We start from the raw sequence: 17,217 nt of genomic DNA, 5'->3' as shown, positions 1-17,217 counted from the left end.
ATAATTTAAGAAAAACTATATATCCCATGACTATTATGGACTGTAGTATGTGAGAAATGTCAAGTGAATACTCAATACTGTGAATTTAATAACTCAGTACCTCCAGAAGTATATCATTTTTGCTGAACAGCATTCTCCAGAGGGAGAGAGACAGAAATATTTATAAATGATAAATATGTAGATTACTGAAAATTATAGACAATAAATAAGTATATACCTATACACGTACATGTATATAAAAGTGACTTATTAAGGGTGTAAATTTATATAATTCTGGAAGGGAAAAGCTAGAAAACAGTGGCCTTGAAGTGTTGGGGATGCACTTGTGTCTAGGTTAAAAGCCTTAAAATCAAGAAACCAATAACATAGTTCTAATTCTGAGACTGAAGGCTTGAAAGCCTGACAGCTGCTGGTCAAACACTGACTCCAAAGAGCAGAGAAATTTGAGTTCTGTTGTCCATAGGTATCATGATATTGTCATAGCTCCAGGACAAGAGTGTTATAATTCATCTTTTCTCTAAATTTTTGTTCTCTCCATGACTCTGGGTAATTGGATGATGCCAAAACACAATGGTAAAATATAGGCCACTTATAGACATGTCCAGAGATACCATTATCATTTATTTAGCTATTTTTTAATTTAGACACATTGACACCTAAAATCAACCACTGAAAATTCTACTTTTAAGTAAAATTTTGTCAGTATTTAAAACTGTGACTTAAAGTGACAGTATTAGAGATAAATAATGAAACATTTTTGACAGTAATCTTACCAGTAAGATAGGATCAAATCTGAAATTAATACCCAAATTTAAACGTAATAATCAGAGACCATATTTTCTCATATACTTGTCAATAGTATGAGTGAGAAATAAACTACTGAGCTTAATTTCTCTTTTCTCACTTTGACTAGAAGACATGGATTGATTTATTCATAAAGGAAACTGCAGCTTCTCACAAAATCTAAGTCTCATAATAAATTTCCCTTCTCTGTTGGATGTACATGCCCAAACCTGTGGACAATGTGTTAATTGAAAAGTTCAGAGAAGAGAATTAAAGCAACCCTACCAGTTTAGTCTCAGTAATTAATTCTACCATCTTCAACAAGATATTTAATATCTTTTTGTTATCTTCATTTGTCAAATTTGACTTTTCTGTCATGCTTACCTATGGAGAGGGACAAATGAAATGACAAATATGAAAACACTCTGAAAAATGAGAATTGTCATTCAGAGACAAACAGGATACAAGACTTTAGCCATGTACCGAAAACTATTTCACTATGCTGCATAGAGTTAATTTCAAACCAAAAGAGACTGAGGTTCATTCTCTGAAAGCTCAGGCTAACTTGCATAATCATCCTTTTATCCATCAGCAGAGCTCCTTCCAGCATTGAAAGAACCCTATAAATCTCCCAGTACCCTTCTTGCTCTAGTTGCTGAATCAGTCTTTGTGAAAGCATCCCCTCCAGTGTGTAATATTTTGAAGAAACTTTAAAGAAAACTCTGTGTCCAGAGATTGCTGATTCAGGAGAATGAATGAGGTGACAGAGATGTATTTGGAGCAATTGTTTGACAGGAAGGTAGTGTAGCCAATACTACATGAATAAGGAAGCACCTGTTTGGCAAAAGAAAGCACATCGCTTACAAATCACATATATGTTTCTAATTTGGAAACATAGTATGTGGAATGAATATATATCACTACACTTTAAAGGGACTATTTTCTGCATTCAAATAGGCCACATTTAATTTATAGTATATCATAAGCCCTTACTCCTATGCCTCCATATATAATACAATAGATTCTAGAAAATATACCTTTCAGTGTGCTATGCCACAATGCCACTGGATATGAAAACAAAAAAGTAATCTTTCCACCAGTCATAAAATAAATCACAATTATTCATAAACATGAATGATGACAAATAACTCTCTCTAGCTTAAGAAAGTCATTATGCTGCAACTACTTTATTCAGACTCAAAGAGTTTGACTGGAAGACTCTTGTATATATAAGTAATTCTTATCGTTAATAAAACAGAGCTTTTCTGAAACTTTTTCACACTTATTAGCTACCACACCGAGATAACATATTAATATGTTGAAAGAAATCACTTTTTGACAGGAAAATACACATATTGGTAATAGGTGTTAAGCTGTGAATGGTGGCATCAGAATGTAGTTTGAATGACTTCTTAAATCCAGCTTACTAAAGAAATTCACTCAAGAAATTATTTACCACAAACTACTAGGATACTTCTTAGAATCATCTGTAGTAATTCTTAAAAGGAATACAAACAGTCCCTTTAATCACTAAAGTAAGGTAACATAATTTCTCTATTGGTGTCAAATTTGAATTTTCCTGGTAGTAGCTGGTTGATAAAAAATAATGAATATTTTTACTCTAAAATAAGATTTCTGCAATTTTCCATTTTAGTGATATTTTTCTTGACATAAAGAAAAATAGACTGACTTATATTAATATAAGTAAAAGGATGAAAGATTTGAGAATATAGTTAAGAAATTTTGCCTAATATATTTTAATCTTTATGAGTAACATATTTTGTTGATTCCCATGCAAATCCCAGTACATAATTTACTAAAACTAATAATCAATTTATTGGCCATCATTCAGTTATATCCTGTCATATGATTTTTTGAAAGAAATTTGAGACAATTTTCATTCATTTTCAGTAATGCTATTATTCAGACATTAATACATATTTTTATTTCCTGAACTAAAGAAAAGAAATTAAGGTGTACTTTAACTGGAATTGGATCATGTGTTTCTAATGAGACACAACTGAGTTCTATGAAATCTTTTGCCAAAGCCATATCTAGACAACCGGTATGCACACAGGCTGTTTTATAACACTCTATCTTATGTTTTAGAATCACTCTTCTAACTCTTCTTACTCATTGGAATCTTATTCTGGGCCTTGGCGGTGAAGTATTTTTGCATATATAGCCATTACTTGCTTGTATCCTATATTATTTTCATTTAACCTTCTTCTCTTACAATCTTCTATCATAATCTGGCAATTGTTAAATAACTGTTTTCTCCGACAGGACTATATGATCTATGAATTACCAAATTAGAAACAATACCTTTAAACTAGCAACAATTTCAGTTAAGTAACAGGTCACTTTGTTTCTTTCAAAAGAGAACATCATTTGAAAGGAATAATCCTCTAATAACTGAATCTTAGATTTCATAATCAAATATAAATGGTTATTCAAGTAATAATGTAAAATCTTCAACAGAAAAGCAAAGTATATGTAACAAATGATAAAAATAATGCATTTCTAACAAATAAAGTTTTCTCATGGAAGTTATTATGTTATTAAATATTTAGAGCATGTAACCTTATTTAGCAAATCAACTTATTTTCTACAGTTAGAAATATCTATTGCTTTATTTTAAGATAGATGAGATAGTATCACAATAAGAATTAACACAATAAAGTCTTAAATATTTGGTAGATTAAATATATCTCTTAAACCTAGTTTCATTCAGTTTCAAAAATAAGGTGTGGTTAAACTAGCATTCTAAGGAATTTGCTTTAAAGTTTAATGAGATATTTCTTTATATGTTGTTTTATTTTCAAGTTTAAAACTGTGTTCTTGAATTTTGTTTTTTCCATATACTTTTCTGACCTGAGATGAAGGATATAAATAAAAGATTAACTTTTTTTTTCTAGATTTAGATCATATCATCTATACATGTCAAGGAAGCAGGTAAACTAACTACAGACTGTGGGACCATGAAAAGGATAGCTTTGTTCCTGGTGGAGCACAGGCCTTGAATCCCGGACCCTAATGTGATGATGGTAGATGATTGGCCTCATTCCCATCCCCAGGCTCCTGGCATGTGGCCAAAGACATCCATTGATTAGCGTCTTTCAGACACATAGGAAAACACCCTTACCAGCTCCTCTACAGGTAGAGGTGTGACTCCAGGCCTCAGCCTCAAGAGATTCCCATATTAATGAGATACCTGAAGGCCAGAGGGCATAGCCAATTCAGCATTCTTTCCCAGACCATCCTTCCTCCTTCCTCCCTATTGAAATCAGGTCTGCCCTGAATTTCTTGGGGGTGCAGCCAGATTCATCTACTTTCTGCCATGACAATAAACCCTTTAAAACCATGGACTTCTTCATGTCTTTAGGGCCTGCTGTTGAGAACTATGGAGGGGGTCTTACCAAGATGCCATCTAATCTCCAGCCTGAGAACTCTACATTCCCACCATGGAGACCCTCAATTCAACCAAGCCAGCCTTGATCCAGCCAAGTGAGTGCCATACCAAGAGTCTCTAACCTTGGGACATTGTTGGGGCTTCCCCCCGCCTTTCCTCTCAGTTATGAGCCAGCCCAGTATGCCCCTGAGTCTCTGTTCTTCTGTGGCTCTCAGTGGCATCTGGAGCCCAAGGACATAGACCACTGGCCTCCAGGTCAGCAGTCAGCCTGGAGCCCACCACTCAAAAGCCCTGTCCCAGTGGTACCTCAGACTGAGTGAGATCTCCCCTTCCTGGGCAGAGCCCCATAGCATCTGCCTGGAGCTGCGTGGAGTGAACTCAGTCAAAATTCTGTGCTTCTGCTTCCCAGAGCTGTGGTTCCAGGCAACTGTGGTGGCAGACACACGGGAACCAACTCCACCCAACAGGACCCATGCTTGCCCACACATGAGCTTACAGCCCCACAACATACCTTCACCTTTCCCCACCCTCCAAACTCAACTCCCTATTTGCACCTCCAGCTTTGTAGCACATCCACATGCTGCTAACTCTACTCCTCTCACCCCTGAACATCACTTGATTATTCAGATCTTCTCCTGAGCATTTCTATGGGCATGTTCCTTTGTCTATGTTCCCAACTCTAGTAGACATTCCCTGAGAAGGACCTTAAAACAAGTTTTTATATAAAACTTCCTAAAGAAGAAATTAATACAACCATTAAATCTATAAAAACACAAACAAATAATGGAAAGATAAATAAAACAGTACACAAACAGAAAATGGTGAGAGAATCAATAAAGAAAATGCAAACTGAGAGAAATCTGGAAAGAAAAAAATGTAGCCTCCCAAAAATCAAGCTCTGAAGCAACGCTCACCAATAGAATACAAGAGATGAAAGAAAGAGTATCATGCAATGAAGACAAAATAGAAGAGACAGATGTCTCATTCAAGTAATGTTAAATTTAAAAATATCCAGGCAAAAACATGCACTAAATCTGGTATATTATGAAAAGGTCAAATATATGATTAATAGCAAAAGAGGAAGGATAAGAAACCCAGGACAAAGGCATAGAAAAAAACATAGAAGAAAATTTTCCTAAAATAAGGGGATACCTATCAAGGTAGAAGAAGCATAGATCATAGCAAGTAAAATGGACCAGAAAAATGCCTCTTACCAAAAGGTAATCAAAGTACTACCATACAGAACAAATAAAATATATTAAAAGCTACAAGGGAACCTAAGTGATAACATCTAAAGGCAGATCTAGTATAACAATATGACATCTCAATAGAGATGTTTGATGCCATAGGACTTGGGATGATGTTCTAGAAACTCTAAGAGACCACAGATGCCACTACTATAAACATCAAATTTTTAATCACAGTAGATGGGGAAAATATGACAGTGCATGATAAAAGCAAATTTAAGCAGTGTTTATCTACATATCCAAGTCTACAGGAGGTGCTAGAAGGAAAACTTCAACCTGGTAGGGTTTATCACACTTAAAGAAAACAAGAGGAATAAATAGTAGCAGACCAGAAAGTCAAAAGGGGCAGCTGGTACAGAACAACACAAAATGAAAATAGCGGGGATTAATAAAAACTGTTCATTGATAACTCTCAACATCAATGATCTCAATTTTATTTAAAAAGACAGGGTTACAGAATAGAGGTGAAAACTGAATCCACCCTTCTGTATTCAAGAAACATACATCAACATTATGATAAACAGAGATAAAGATTAGGAAAAAGATATTCCAAGAAAATAGTCCTAAATAGCAACCAGTACAGCCATTTTACTAACTGATAAACTTCAAATCAAAATTATTAGAAGTGTACTACATTCCAATCAAAAGAAAAAAAATCATCAACTGATTCAATCTTGAGCCTTGCATTGAAATTCTTAATATCTATGCACCAAGAAACAAAGGCACATAAGTTCATTAAAGAAAAACTATTACAGCATAAATCATATAATGTCTCCCATGCACTGATAGTAGCAGACATCAGTACCCCACTCTTGCGAACATATAGATCATCTAGACAAAAGCTAGACCTAACTGAAGTTACAAAACAAATGGACTTAATAGATATTTACAGAAGATTTTAGCTTTAAACAGCTTTTTCTCAGCACCTCATTGAACCTTTAAAACTGTCCACTTACTAATACAAGAAGAAAGTCTCAACAGTTACAAGAAAATTAAAATATGATATCCTGCATCACATCAGACCACCATATATGAAAGCTTAAATCAAAAACAAAAAGCTTATAAACTTATGGAAAATAAACAACTCACTACTGAATAAAAATGATAAAATATAAGTTAAGGAATTGCAAACATTCTAGAACTGAAAGAAAATGAAGTCATAATATACTCAAACATGAAAAACAAACAATATAGTTATAAAAACAAGGTTATATCACAAAGTGCCTACATAATGAAATGGGAAAGATCTCTTACTAGTAACTTACTGGTACACATGAAAGCTCTATGAAAAAAAAGATGAAATTATACTGCAAAAATGTAAATGTCTAAAACAATGAAACTCAGGTATAAAATCAATAAAATTGAAGCATAAAAATAATAATTAAAACAGAGTTGGTTCTTTGAGAGTGTTGATAATATTGAGAAACCCTTATTCAAACTAACTATATGTCAGAGAGATAGAAAATGCAAATTAAATATATTAAATGGAAAAAGGATACAGAACTATAGATACCCATTAAATCCAGAGAATCTTAAAAACATATTTTTAAAATCTATATTCTACAAAATTCATAAATATAAAGAAATGTATAATTTTGAAGATATGTACTATTTATCAAAGTTAGAGATCATTCAAGCAATTTAAACAGACCTATGACCCCTAATAAAATAGAATCAGTGATTAAAACCCTGATAATCAAAAAACAAGCAAACAAACCAACAAACAACAAAGCTCATGACCAGATAATTTTAGCACTGAATTCTAACACACTTTCAAAGAGGAGTTAACATCAATAGTCCTAAAAAATTATTATGCAAATTCAAAACAGAAGTTCTAGCTAACATCAATTAAATGGAGAGAATCCCAAAGCAATTCCACTATAATCAGGAACAAGACAAGGTTGTTTAGTCTTTTCATATCTATTCAATATAGTGTTTGGTGTCTTAGTTAAAGCAATAAGACATCTTAAGATGATCAAGTGGACACGAAATGGAGAGTAAGGAGTCAAAGTATATTTACTGATGGTATGATAGTATACATAAATGATCCTAAAAATTATAGCAGAAAACTCATACAGCTGATAAACACTTCCAGGAAAGTACCTAGATACAAAACTGTCTCACAAAAATCAGTTAACCTACTATATACAAAAGAAAAACAGACTGTAGACAAGCTATTCAATGAGTTAGGACCCATACATACTTTTTATTAAATCATTGCTGATACAATTGACCCCATTTTTAAGAACATTTTTTAAATTAGAAATAAAATGACAACTAAATCATGTCAATTATGTGTAATAATAAGAAAATATATTCATAATGGTTGGAATATAATGAACTCTTACAATATACTTCCTTCCTCAACATCATTTCTGAGTAAGATTCATTTGTCATCTGATAGCTTTTAGACTGTTTTTTTCTTGATGATGAAAGATCATCAGTGACATGATTACTACAATATATTTTTTAATTCATTTGATTATTGTCTGTGTCTTAATGAACTTATGCTACATGTATGAGGGTGCCCAAAGAGGTCAGATGATGGCATAGGGTTCCCAGAGCTGTGATTGTGAGCCATGTAATGAGTCCTTAAAACCAGACTTAGGTTCCAAATTCTGTTAACCACTGAACTGTGTGTCCAGCTTCTGTTACTTAATGTTGACACATACATAACAGAAATGCAAATGGACAAAATACTCTACAATTTACTTTTAAGCAAATATAGTAAACATCACATTATCATGGTAATGAGATATATGTGTCGTTGATAATTTGATATTTTACTTGAATGTTCTTTGATCTTAAAAATTCAGTAGTCCTATTCTACATATGGAAGAGTCAAAGGGGAGTAGGAGAGGGGTGATGGGATATGGGGTTATGGAGAGGTAACTGGGAAGGAGTATATCATTTGAAATGTAAATGAATAAAATGATTAATAAAAATTATAAAAATTGCAGGAATCTTTTACTGAGCTGTAAATATACTGATATTAAAATAACATGCTATATATGTTTGGTTAAGATTTTAATATAACAAAATTTGAAATTATGGCAATTATCTGAAAACAGGATTTTGATGCAAATAAAACACAAATTGAGAGGGTATTCAAATAAAGGCAAATAAGTTCAGTCAATATGACAAAATTTTATTTATATAGTCACATACTCCTTATAAGTCCTCCACTTTCTATTTAAATTGAGTCTTTGGTCGAGCTTCCTAACTTATAATATATAATGTTTTTTAAAGGGAATGTCAGGTGCTGTCACCCTTTCTATAGTCCTGTACTAACTAGCAACTGACACAGATATTCAGTTGAATCAGATTATCTCATAATCTTGGTAGGTGAAAAATCACAGTAATTGATTTTTCACAGATCATGAGCCATGATCCTAATGATATCCTTTTTGATATGTTATTAATTTTTAGTGCAGTTAATCATGATGTTGATAAATAGATAAGTTGTTTAAAATTTATCAAAAACTAAGCAAAATTAATGGAAATAAAGTATATGGCTTTACTAGAAATTATTTCAAAAGTTTATATATTTCCTAGTATATTTAGGATCCAAATGCACCTTCAACAATTCTATAACAATAGACTGATTTATGGGCCCTGTTTGAACTCATAGTGATTTTCAGAACTTAAAACTGAGTGTAGTATGTTAATAAACCAGGATACTAAGATATTTCATTATTATGGTTCTAATTATCTACGAGTATATGACAATTCAGATATAAAATAATTAAAAACAATTAAAACCCATTATCCAAAATATTACTTTAGACTGATTATGCAGAGATTGCTTGCCTCAAGGAAGAATTTTGTCTTAAGTCTTCTTAGGAAAGAAAGAATACTAAAAGCAGGTGGTACTTAGAGATTTTGTTATTGTTCTTGTTTTAGTTATTGTTATTTGTTATAACATTATTCATAAAATTCACATTGAATATTTATAAAATAAAAAATAAAGTGACTTAAAATTGTTTTCCTAATGATAAGTGATTTTATTAATGTGTTTAATGAAGTATGACAAATTTTGTATGGATCCTAAGTTTCAATATAGTCCAGAGAATGTTAGCATCAGCTTTCTTCTCTCAAAAGTCTGGAGATTAAGCATACCCATAAAATTGCAACTAAATTCCTGCAGTTTTAAAGAAGTCATTATTATACTCATATTTTTCAAAAGCATTTTTTGGTAAGAGGAAAAGTATAACAATCATGAGTGACTCTTGAATGCTTAGCTATAATAAATGAACACATGATAGACACGTTTAAGCTGAAACTAGAAATCCAAGTAAAGAAACAGCAAATAACTATGTGAAACAAGGTTTTAGAAGTAACCAGAGAGATAAACACAGATTTTTGTAAAGTCATCAGAATCTAAGAACCATGTTAAAATGTATTCTTGTCTGTGGTCATTTAGTAAAAGCCTTTAAAAATTACATACCTATTCTCATCCTAAGCTTCCCTCATACAGCACAATTGACAGTTGATTCGTGTATATGTTTGTGAATAATTTGTGAATTGTTTTTTTGTGAATAATTTCATCTCGATAGTTATATATTTTCAGTTCCATATAAGCTAGAAATCCAATACAAAATTAACCATGTTAAAATGTATTCTTGTCTATGGTCATTTAGTAAAAGCCTTTTAAAATTACATACCTATTCTCATCCTAAGCTTCCCTGATACAGCACAATTGACAGTTGATTCGTGTATATGTTTGTGAATAATTTGTGAATTGGTTTTTTGTGAATAATTTCATCTCGATAGTTATATATTTTCAGTTCCATAGAATCTAGAAATCCAATACAAAATTAACTCCTATAAAGAGAAGTTCTACCCCAACCTACCAAAGATGTCCCTTAGATATGTTGGTTTAAAACATCTTTTATCCAGCCACATGCAATGTTATTAATTACAGAGAACACATCACAGAAGATTTCCAAATAATTTGTTCCCGAATTCTTTTGCTGAAATTGAGAGAATTGAAGAAGTAGCACCTATTTCTACTTAATGTTTCTATTTTTGTGTCATTCTTACCCTGTATCTCTATCACTAAGTTAAAACTATTGTTGAGCAGTTCACCATGACTGCATTGTCCTACTACAGCTCTTAATCTTTAAGCATGTGCTTTAAGCAATCAGCATCATGTCCTTCTTATATGTGTTGCCTTCTTGATTGCCTCTTTTGAAACATCATCTGCTCTTTATTTTTCTTCTGGTTTTGAATCTGAAACTGATAATGCTATATTTAGAAAGACTTGAAAGCAGGCATTAGGCTATTTACTTCCTCTCACTCTGTGAAAACGCTTAAAACTATGAAAGTGAGTTTCTTTAGCACTGAATATCTGTATTTGTATTCAGTTTAGAAAATCATAGTATAATATGTCTAGTTTCATGCAGATATAGTTTTTTAATGAAGTTCTGTTTTTTTTTTTCATTTTCAAGTGGAAATGTTTCAGACTCAGACAGGAAGATTTAAATACAGAATCATTTTGAAAATACTTTATTTAAAAAAGAAAGCTCACCTTATGATATTTTAGAGCAACTGTACTTTTCATTTTAACTCTATAATATCATTTTCTTACCTTGAAATTGCTGATAATGTTTGAGTTAGATTGCATGTTCAATATATGTATTTCTATTTACAGACAGAAACTACATTATGAGAAATTAATTTCAACTTAATTTTCTCCAAAAATTAAGTTTGATTTTATTATAAAATGTTTCTGCAATAAAATTTTTCATGTGTAGGAAGATGACAGAAAACCCTGTTCCTTTTTATTGAAAGATTAATGCAGTAGGCCACACAGAATATTCTCTCCAGTATTCTCTAGTTCATCTTTCATAATGCCTGAACTATGATTTTTAAAAAATCTACTTTAACCCCTTTCATTGATGCCTAAATGACTACCATCCTTCATCTCTGTTCTTATATCTGGCAATGACCATCAACTGAACATGATGAAGTACAATCTACAGTTTGAAAATTTATTGAGACATCAATTTAGAAAGTAGGCATTTCAGAGAATTCCACTCTTGGCATTCCTATTTACTGTTGAAAATTCATATATTACACTCTGATCTTGCATTTGCCCTTTCTTACTTTAAAAACAGACAAGCAGATAAAATAGAAAACAAAATGAAGATAACTACACAGACACATAGACACTGACACATACAAGCAAATACTCATACAAATTATACAAACAGAAGTGAAAATACATAAGTAAAAGATCAATAAGAAAACAATATTCCCAAGCAATGTGATCTAACTAAAAAAAAAAAAAAACTACAATATCTTTGAGTTAAAATTGTGCATGATTTCTACCATTACATGTTATTAATATACCTAGTGAGACTCTTTGGCTTTCAGGTATCAATTGTCAATATATTCTTAGTCCACATCCCCCTTGAAATGCTGTCAATATGCTTCTATGTGAAAACAGTCATTTTAATTTTGTTGTGTCTTTGTCCACAGTAAATAAAAGGGAAACAAAGTACATGCTCATTTATGAATATACGAGAGGAGTTGACACTAGAGAATACTCTTTTCTTCTTTTTTTTAAAAAATATTTTTGTTTGTTTGTTTTTTGATTTTCAAGACAGTTTTTCTCTGTCCTGGAACTCACTCTGTAGACCAGGCTGGCCTTGAACTCAGAAATTTGCTTGCTTCTGCCTCGCAAGTGCTAGGATTAAAGGCATGTGCCACCACTGCCTGGCTCTGCTCTTTTTTTTTTTAAACAGAGAATTTATCTAAGCTAGACTTTATGAATCCATTAAATCTTTGTGTACTGACTTAAAATATCACAAAATATTAAGACCAAACATATCCAAACTATTGGTGTTACTGTAATACCATTTGTATAAATAGATGCAAATGCAATAACACTGAGATTCTGGAGACCTTATGTATATTGTAGGAGAGAGAGAATTGTTCTTACTTTTTATTGTGTAGTGTTCATATGATTTGAAATGTTTACTTTGTTCATAGTAAGCATGACACTTTGAGGGATTAGAAGGATTAAAAGGGAAATTGTGGCAAATTGAAGTAATGTTAGTTTACCCTTCTTGATACACCTTAAGGCAGTAGGCTTTGTCACACCTCTCTTTTCATTTTTAAAATGCCTTTCCAGATAAGCATTTTATCCTCTTCATGAATGAGGAAAATATTGACCATAAATGTTACTTTAGTAAATTATATGATTATATTTCCAGCATACAAATTCACAGACATTTATTTTTAATGAAACTGGGTTTAAAGAATCTAGATATATAATTAAATGTGACAAAACTGAGTAATGAAATTAGTTCAGTCTATTTCTGATCATTATCTATATGGTTTCCCACAAATTGTATAGTTAAAAAGAGAAATGGTGAGACATGATGTAATTCAGTACTTCATGGAATAATTTGTGAAATGATTTTTTAATGATAAAAAAATCAGAGGCAACATATAAGTCATAGTAAGCAATTAAAACATATTGTTTAGGTCTGGAAAACACCAATAACAACAAGAAAAATTTGGAATTGTCATAATGGAAACTATAAAAATAGTAACATCAAAGAAAAATAGTTTGGAACAGTCATGTTTATATATATTGACTTTCTGATAAATGTGGCACACCTATGAATGTCCACTATTAGTTGATAAAATATGTTTCATTGATGATCCTTCTTTTTACTGTAATTACTCAGGTAATTCAAGTCTATTAATAATTTTAATATTTTTATTCCTTTAATATTTCTTATATTGAAATTTCTATAAAAATGAAGAAACATTAATCTTTTCAGTCTAAAACTTTTTAATAGAATTTTTAATTTAATCAAAATATAATTATATCACCACTTGTATTTTATATCCCCAATATCTCCCAATATCTCCTCCTTCAAAATCCCACCATATATCATTTCTCCCATGGTCTTTTTTTAAATTATATTTTTAAAGGTTTTTATTTATTTTTCAGTACTTCCATGCATTCTGTAATATAACTTGATCATATTCACTTTTCATTCCCACCTCTTATATCCTCATCCTATTTTCACTGGAACGCTTCCATCCATTTTAAAAAATAATCTCTGTGTTTAATTAGATTAGCCTACATGTACATGAGTCTGTGGCTATTTATTGGCTAATGGACAGTTTACCAATGGCTTCAACCCTAAGGAATATTTACTCACTACTGTAACAACCATTAGGTGTCAGTAGATCCTCATTTGGCCTCATGTGTCCCTCCCCCATCCCAGTGGAAAACAAAAAGACTTCATTTGTGCAGGATCTTGTAAATGTAACCAGAGAAGTTGTACATTCATGATAGGAGCAGCCACATCATGCCAAAAGACCGACTTCCACAGACTTCAAAACATCCTCTTTCTATCACATTCTTTCTGCCCTCTTTCCTTCAGTGTCCCTGAGCCTTCCTAGAAGGAGGTAATATACATGTTCCATTCATGGCTGCAGTCTCTACACTCATTTATTCTCAACACTGTCACAGGTTCACTATTGGTTTGCAATGCTGGCTGAACTGAGGGTAAATGCCTTTGATGAAGTTTTACTTCTTTCTTTGATATGACTCTCTACAAAATCTTTATAATGTTTAAAAATATTTTACTTCTTTTATCTTTCAAACATGACTGAACCTGAGGAAATTAAACATGAATGAAATACAGAATATATTTGGCATATTAATCACAAAGGAGACATTTTAATATTCTTGTTTCAATACACAACTCTTATTATAAGCATCTGTACACAGTAGTCCTTTTTCCTTTTTACCACTGCAATACTAGTACTGCTTTCTACTAAAACAGTTGCTACAAAGAAGTACAATGCATGTTATATCTTGGGAACTTAAACATACTAGTAATAACATATTAGAAGAAAAAACAAACTACATAAATGAATTTGTTATTTTACTATATTGAATTATGAGGAAAAATGAATTTCCCTTTAGTAAGTATGCTATCATTATTTAAGGTAATGTTTAGGATGATTTAACTTTTTTGTATACTATATCTTCCAAATTTAGAATTTAGTGATGTAATAATAATAATAATTATTATTATTATTATTAGCTCATATTGTCTATAATCTCACTATCCACTATCCTTTTTGCTATAGCTGTTGGTAGATAGCATCCAGGTAATATTTAACTTTTACTTTTATACTATATGGAAAATATAGCCTTGTATGTATATCATTTATTCCTTGAAATGTGATAGAACATTTAGTCTGCAAACATATTTTACTGACTTTTCAAAATTTATTAAAAATATATACCTCAATTAAATTTTATGAGGTATATTCATTTACTCTAATAGTGTTTAGGATTTAGGAAATGGTGACATGGTTACTCTTGTGTTTCATAGGCATCCTAGTTGGGTAGAAACATTATTTGATTTAATCCTTTGTAAGCTTGTGTGATGTTTTTTGGTACCATGAAAGCTAGTTCTCAGGGAGGAGACTTTTATATCTGTTCTTGCTGAGAGGCCTGTTTGTCTTGCGACTGAAGTATGTGGTGTCTTTAGCCATAGGGAGTCTCATTCCACCTCTGGAGTTCAACTGATGGCAATAGCCATAGGCTAGCTCTATGATGTGGGATTCCCTTGCATAGTCCTAATCATCAACTAAAAAGAGAATGCATCTCATGTACGGTAGTAACAGCTACATTTCTTACATAGTTCCTGGGGTTTTAAAAAACAAAGGCTTATGCTTGTTGACCAAATTACAAATCGCAATTTCTCCAAAAACTTGGCTATGTGATCCTTATAAACATTTTTTAAAAACATATATTTTGATATGCTAGCTGAGCATTACTGTATTCTTTGTTTTTCTCAGTCACTCAGATATAAACAAGCTCCCAAGGCCTTATTTGTGAGTTCTTACTCCTGTCATGCTGTCTTAACAGACTTTTCTCTGACCCTTGAAACAATCTTAGTCCTTGCTCCCATAGGTTACATGATTTCTTGTCATGCAGAAGGTCGCAACAAAGAGTAAAGCATTTAATAAGTATTTAAAACATGGTCAATGTAAATTATGTACTCAAATAAAAATGAATTTATAAAACACATTGCAATATAAAATTAATACATGTTTATTGAAACTGATTTTAACATAAAAGAGTAAATTTGCAGAGGTAGCTATACCACTTCATAGAGAATAATATGACTCTCCACAGTAACTGAGAAACCATGTTTAATTCAATACAAACAGCCATTGCCTAATTATATAATTTGTTAATGTATAGTAAGTTTAGAAATTACTTATTTGAATTTCCACTATTGACCCACAAATACAAGCAATTTGGAATCTGTAAATAGTGGTTGTGATTAATGAGCTTCAGTCACAGTTGAATTTTTCAGACCTGTTGTTTTGCCAGTCTGCTTACTTAAAGAGGCAAAATTAAAGAAGATACTTTAAATTTAACCAAAATAATTCTCTAATATAATTTCTCCACATCTAAGAGGATAAGTAAAAAATAAAAAAGATCCATTTTTTCCATCATTAACAATGTTTTAAAGCAACTCTGTCATCTCAAGAGAGCTATTTTAGCTTAATGCAAGCAATTATTAGCAGTTAACAAGAATGATAGGGTAGAAACCGAATGAAACAACATTTAAGCTAGTGAGGTAGTTAATTCTTTTCAAAGTACTGTGCTCTATCTTCATGAATGTTTCCAAATAATACTGCCTCATCTTTTTTTGCCTGTTTTACAAATAAAAATACATCAATCACTTGTCAGTATTATGTGAATGTAGCTCTAAGTTATAATTTAGGAGAATTTGGGGTATATAAAGCAACTCCAGATAACAATTAGTTAGAAGAAATAAATGAGTACCATGGGAAACTAATATATAGTTGTTGAACATGAGTCAATTCATCACCATTTTCTTTTAGCTCATAAAATATTGTCACTAAATACTTAGCATTTACCAGAGAAAGGTAAGGAAAAAGAATTTAGTCAGCTAAGATAATACCAAAATAATTATTGTTGAAATTATGAAAACAAAGTTTAAATATTTTTGGAATATTAGCAAAAAGTATGATTTTGAAAATTCTAATTGATTCCTTGATTTTGAGAAATTATAACTTTAGTATTGTTGTCTATCATTTCTAGTATACTTAAATTTAAATTAAATTTAAACGAACTCTACCTAGTGGTACCACTCCCTTTATTTCTCATCTTCATGGGAATTTTTTATTATTTGTTTTTTTTATTAGTGCCAACCCCTACCCTGGAGTCTATTGAGTGCTGCCTCAATATGTACTTGCTTTGCCACCAACTAGGGCATGAGCAATTTTCTAGTGCCACTAAAGAAAAAAATGACTTTCCTTCCCTGAACAGCCATCAACTAGCCAGAGCTCCTGTGACAGGGGTGGAATCTTGGGGTTTCTTCTTCCATACATCCTGGAATCCTGAAAGGCTTGCCCTTGTGTAGATAAACACAAATGCTGTGATTTGGGGGTTGTAGCACCCATATTATGTCTGGAATACAGCATTCCAGAATTCTCAGTATACATTGCCTCTTATTTCTCTCTGACCCAGTTTCCTTATATTTTGTTAGCATTAGACTGTAAAAAATTGACATAGATGACTCATCCATGTCTGCATCCTTAGAGTTACTTATATCTACTGCTTTGACCAGATATGAGTTTTTGCATTAACACTATCCAGACAGAAAAAAAAAAAAAAACCTTCTTCGACCAAAGTTGAGAGTAGTACAAATCCATTTAGAAGACTATTTGATAGCATGAACATTTAGCAAAATAGGT

The sequence above is a fragment of the Arvicanthis niloticus genome, chromosome X (genome assembly GCF_011762505.2).
Source record: "Arvicanthis niloticus isolate mArvNil1 chromosome X, mArvNil1.pat.X, whole genome shotgun sequence".
NCBI classification, from domain to species: Eukaryota; Metazoa; Chordata; class Mammalia; order Rodentia; family Muridae; genus Arvicanthis; species Arvicanthis niloticus.
This window is presented reverse-complemented; position numbering follows the sequence as displayed.